General features: G+C 38.8%; 1 protein-coding gene across 1 annotated transcript in view; it reads left to right on the forward strand.

Moving 5' to 3' along the window:
• The window catches only part of LOC101589783 (protein transport protein Sec23A), a 66680-nt gene that overhangs the window by 17736 nt on the left and 42996 nt on the right, over nucleotides 1–5948 (forward strand). The gene's annotated exons all lie outside the window — the stretch shown is intronic.

Consider the following 5948-nt stretch of genomic DNA (forward strand, 5'->3'; position numbering starts at 1 on the left):
TTTTTGCGGAACCGGGGATTGAACTCAGTCCCTTGCGCTTGCCAGGGAAGCACTTATTCCACTGAGCCATCTCCCCGGCTCCAATAGCTTATGTTTTTAAGGAACAACTAGACAACTAGACAACTAAAATATTCTGAGTTAGTACCTTTCATTTTTGCTCACTTAACACCTTGCAATTTGATCTCTCATGTCAGTTATTTTCACTGCATTATTTTCTGAAAGTCTCCCTGGCTGAACTGTTTGGTTTCTGAAGAGAAAGACCTTGTGTTCTTTATTTTTGTTTCCCTACTTAATAACAGCACTGCACATGGTAAATCTTTGTAGAAATAATTGAATATCATGCAAATAATCTCTTTTCAGGAAATGCTGGGGCTTTCTAAAGTGCCAGTTACTCAAGCAACACGCGGTCCTCAGGTACAGCAGCCACCCCCTTCTAACAGGTAATAGTCCATTATAGCAAACAGAATTTGATGATTTACATAGTACTTTAAGCATTGTGTGCCCTTAACTTGAACCTGGGCATTTAGTAATAGTATATTATTAAATCTTTTTTGGAATATAGTTGTATTGTACTGGTATGCTTTTTAAAAAGGAGTTAAGGCAGTATTGTGTCACTGAAATGGTTTGCTTTTCATCATTGCGATATGAGTTTAGTTTTTTTTTTTTTTTTGGTGGTACCAGGGATTGAACTGAGGCTCTTGCACTTGCCAAGGAAGCACTTATTCTACTGAGCCATCTCCCTGGCACCACAAGTTTAGTTTGGATATATCCTTGATTTTCTGTGCTCGAGTGCATAAAAACTTAAATGTTGTGGTTTCAAGTTGGTGAAAGAATAATAGGGCCCGAAAGCTCTTCATTTTGTCATCTCAATCTTAGAATTAGCTTTTTCTTCTAAACTTTCTAGTTAGAGCTAGTTTTCTCATAATTATTTCAGTAACTTTAAACCTTAGTAGATAGGTAGATAAAAGGTAAAGCTGAAGTAGTATTTGGTTTGTGTGTCTTGTTGAAGGCTGTGTCAAAGTGTGGTTCCCGAATGTGTAGCATCAGCATTACCTGTGGGCTAGATCGAAATGGAGGCTCTTGGTCGCATCCAGACCTGCTGAAATGAACTTCAGAAACTGGACTGAGAGGGCCATTTTAAAATAAACATCCCAACTGATTGTGAGGCATATGCAAGTGCCGCAGTTTGGCTTAGAAAGCCATTAGTTTGCTGTGTCTTCAAAGTTGTTTTAGTTTGTTTGTTAAAGCCTGTTTAGTTGTTTGTTAAAGCCTCACACACATTTACAAATGACTTTTTGTTTTCAGATTCCTACAGCCAGTACAGAAAATAGACATGAATCTCACAGATCTTCTGGGAGAACTTCAGCGAGATCCTTGGCCTGTACCCCAGGGAAAGAGACCTTTGCGTTCCTCAGGGGTGGCCCTTTCCATAGCTGTAGGACTACTGGAGGTAGTGATGATGAATTTGTTTGGGAATGTAAATGTGTGTGTGTGTGTGTGTGTGTGTGTGTGTGTAAAACCCTAAGGATGAGGAAAAAATCAGAGTGCTTTTTCTTCTTACTCTCTCAGTCAATAATCAACATAGAATACTTTCATCACCTCATATATGCGTGGGTTTTAACCTGTACACTAAACACGCCATGCTGCAGCAGGTACCAGCTGGATGTGCTGCTGTAGTTCAATTCCAGTACCCTCTACATAGAGATAACATCAGATGTCACAGACTAAGGTTCACTTCCATGAGACTGGCCCCTAATTCGGATGCCAATTGCCTCTACTAGGTTGTCACTTCTCCTTCTGACTGATGAGTTATAAACTTGGGGTTCCCATACCCCCGTTCAAATTTGATTAACCTTCTAGAGTGGCTCACAGACTTGAGGAAGTACTTTGCATATATTCACCTATTTATTATAAAGTATATTACCTAGAAACAGCCAGATGCTGCTTAGAGAAAGAGATGGACCCTCCGCATGCTGTCCAGGCACACTGTCCCGCAGGGGTCTCCCTGTGGTCGTTAGTTCTCCAGAACCTCCCGGAATCTCGTCCTTTGGGGTTTAGAGGCTTTATTACGTGGCTTGACTGAGTGCATCACTGCTCATTATTCTTCCATGAGAAACTTTTCAATATCTTGTGATGTATTAGAATAGTGATTAACAGTTCATTCTGCTTTAGTACCCAGTAGTCCCTTTCTATATGCATATTCAGGTGTTTTATTTCTCTCCACTGTTCTTTCCCAGATATTACAGTTTTAAGTATCAAGTTTGTAGAATTGTTTTACCTTCTTTAAGCACTTCACCCATATGTACCTTGGATCTTCCTTGCTTGCTTTCTATTTCAGCACTTTATCTTTTTAAAAAAGTCTTTTGTATTTCATTTCCATTCTTTTGACTATTTTCTAGCTTTTCTTTAGTGCTCCTAAGTTTTCATTGGAATCTGGCAGTTCTTGGCCCATCGCTAGCTCTTTTCTGTTTCAAATACTTCACTCCACCGTGCCCTTGACCTGTGTAAAGGCTTGTAGTGAGACCAAGAGGGAGAGTGCCCAGGGATTTAGTGCGTTTTTTAACCTGTAGAAATTCGAAATTTGGATATAATTTGTGTATTAGTTATGTGAAAGTGCATGTTGGTATGCTTTTATTTGTTCTTATTTGTTGTTTTGGTTTTGATGGTGAGTCTCACTTTTTAGTTCAGGCTGTTCTTGAACTCAATATGTAGTCCAGGCTGGCCTCAAACTTGTGGTAATCTTCCTGCCTTAGCCTCTCAAGTGCTAGGATTTCAGGTGTGCTCCATTATACCTGGCCTGTTACTGTTCTTCATTGTTCCTTAATCTTTACATAATTATTACCTCAGATAACTAGAATGAAGAATTTTGCTTATTAAAGTAGTTTGAGAATATTGTAGAAGTGGTAAACATATCTTATAAAGACATTAACATTCAAGGATGTATAAGAATGAAAAGTAAAAACTAGCGTTCATTGTTTCCCTAGATTTGTTAACCATATGATATTAAAAATTATTATCAGGGCCAGTGAGATAGCTGAGCAGGCTATGCACCTGCTTAGACAAGCACAGGGACATGGGTTCAATCCCTGGCACCACATGCCGCGCCAGCCAAGGCCCTGGAGTGTGCTGAGCTGGCCAACAAGACCTGGCCATAGCGGTGCATGCTTATAATCCCAGCACCTGGGAGGCTGAAAAACTGGAGGATCACTAAGAGTCTGAGCTACTTAGTGAGACTTTGTACCAGATACATTAAAAATAATTATCAGTTGATATAATTTATATTCTGTTCTGAAGCCATAATGTAGCTTCAAAAATATACTTTATGGGAGCCTGTCCATTAGCTTAGTTGTTTAAATGCTTAAACAAAGCAGTCAGGCTCAGGATGCTGTGGTTTGATCCCCAGATCCTCAAGCCTTGACTGCCCTAAAGGCATCCTAAGCCATCCCCCTGCAAAAAATTATATATGTATTCTATTTTGTCTTATAACTGCTTATAGAATTTAGAAATAAAAAAGCACTTTAATATGGTTATATAAATATTGTGGTATAAAGCAGAATAATTATGTAATACGTAGACAAGGAAATATAATCCTTTGTCACTGCAATTTTGCTGATAATAGAAAATCTCATATATTACAATTTAAGGATACTTTTTCGGAAGTGCTTATTCCACTGAGCCATCTCCCTAGCCCCTCTCTTTAGTAATCTAACACACAGTTTATTGATGGTAATTTGATGTAGACTTACTCTATTTTTTTTTCTAGTAAAATCATTTTTTTATTAGATAGCTTTAGAATGTTCTCTTTATAATTTTAGAGTTCTGAAATTTCTTTAGGCTGTGTTCAGGTTTATTTTTTCATTAGTTGTGTTTGGTGTTTGGTAAGCCCTTTCAATCGTTTTTTTTTTTTTTTTTTTTTTTTTAGGGAAGGGTCTACAGGGTGTTCAGGGTCTCACTACTAGATGAGACTCATGGTGATCCTCCTATTTACAGCCTCCCAAGTGCTGGGATTACAGGCACACACCAAGTCCTTTCAATCTGAAGATTCTGTAATTCTCCTATTTCACTGTTTTTCTTTTTAATTCCATATTCATTAGATTAATATTAGACATCAATATCCTTATATACTTATATCCTTATTTTTTCCTCTGTTTTCTTGTTTGTTCCTATTCCTGGGATATTTCCTCAATTTTATTTTCTTTAACTCAGTCTTCAGATGTGCTTTTTAGCCCATCTCTGGTTTTTTTTTTTCCCCCAATGCTTTTCATTTCAGAAACTCTTGAGTGTTTCCATGTCTTAGTCTTTGGGATGCAATGCCTGACACCTACAACTTAGGGGAGGAGAGGTTGATTTTGGCTCATGTTTCATAGCGGTTTCAGTGCGCAGTTGGCTGGCTCCAGGGCAGAAGTAGCGTGGTGAAGGGTCTCCTGGCATCCCTGCAGCAGGGGAGGCAAAGGCAGAGCAAGGAAGGAGGCAGAGTCTAAGTCACGCCTGCTCCTCCAACAGGCCCAGCCTGCTAATGGCAAATCAGCTACAGTGTCCTTCTGCCCAGTCACTTTCCAGAGGTTTGTGCCTGGGGCCACCTGAGGCTTTAGGGGGTCACCTAGCTGTGAACTCTGATGGTTGTAATATGTACTCTTCTGCAGCTCTCAGTTTCCAATTTCTGTGCGAGAAACCTTCTCTAGGTCAATGACATACCTTCTACAGATAGGTTACAGGAATTTTTTATGGCAAAATCTGTCATCAGAGATTGTATCTAGAGTATAGATACACACTGTGTCTTCCTTGGCCTATTTCTGCCTTTTTAAAATTCTAAATGTGGAGCTTTTCATATATTCCCTTGAGAAGATCTAGCTCACTTTTATTTTCTGAGATTTATATAACATATGTTAATAATATATATTTCTTTTTGCTCGTCCAATATCGTTTTTTTGTTTGAATTCCTCAGAATTTCTGGTCTACTGATAGCATACTTTCTGATCTTTAAATTTTACTTGCTTTTTTCTATTTTTATCTTTTTTTTTGCGGAACCAGGGATTGAACTCAGGCCCTTGTGCTTGCCAGGGAAGCACTTATTCCACTGAGCCATCTCTCCGGCCCCTATTTTTATCTTTTATTAGCACATGTACGTAATACTTGATGACCCCACTCCTCGTGGGGAGTTGGTGCCAGTTCTCTTCTTATCTCGCTGCCTGTTCTCTTCTCTCTTCTCTCTATTTCTTGGTTCCCTTCCAATTTCCCAAAGACCTACCTCCCTATTTCCTGGTAGCTGTTTTTGATTTGGTCTTTATTTATATTTTGGGTTTCTCTTATAAGAGAAAACTTACTGTATTTAAACTTGTGTGTCTGATTTATTTTACTTAACTTTATGGTCTCAAGGTGCATCCATTTTCCTACAGATGTCTCAAGTTTATCCTTCTTTATGGTACAGTAGTACTCCATTATGTATAAATAACATATGTCCTTTATCCATTCAACTGTTAATGAGCATACAGGCTGCTTTCAGGAGTTGGCTGTTGTGAAATTTGCTACTGTAAACATGGTTATGCATGTATCACTGAAATATGATTTCTTTAACTCTTTTGGGAAGATACCTAGCAGGGAAATAGCTGAGTCAAATGAAATTTCTAATTTTATTGTCCTGCTCTTTTTTTTTTTTGGTACCAGGGATCAAACTCAGGACCTTGTGCTTGCCAGGCAAGTGCTAATGCTACTGAGCTATGTCCCAGGCGAAATTTAAAATTTTAATTTTTTTTTTAATTTTTAATTTTAATTTTAATTTTTATTTATGTGTGTGTGTGTGTGGCCAGCTCAGCCCACCAGGGGGCGGGGCTGGCTGGCATGTGGTGCTGGGGGATTGAACTGTGGTCCCTGTGCTTTGCTAAGCTTGTTCTAAGTAGGTGCTTTAGACCACTGAGCCATCTCACCAGCCCCTTTTTAAAGTACTTTTT

Source organism: Octodon degus, unplaced genomic scaffold (genome assembly GCF_000260255.1).
Source record: "Octodon degus isolate 3935 unplaced genomic scaffold, OctDeg1.0 scaffold00265, whole genome shotgun sequence".
Lineage (NCBI taxonomy): Eukaryota > Metazoa > Chordata > Mammalia > Rodentia > Octodontidae > Octodon > Octodon degus.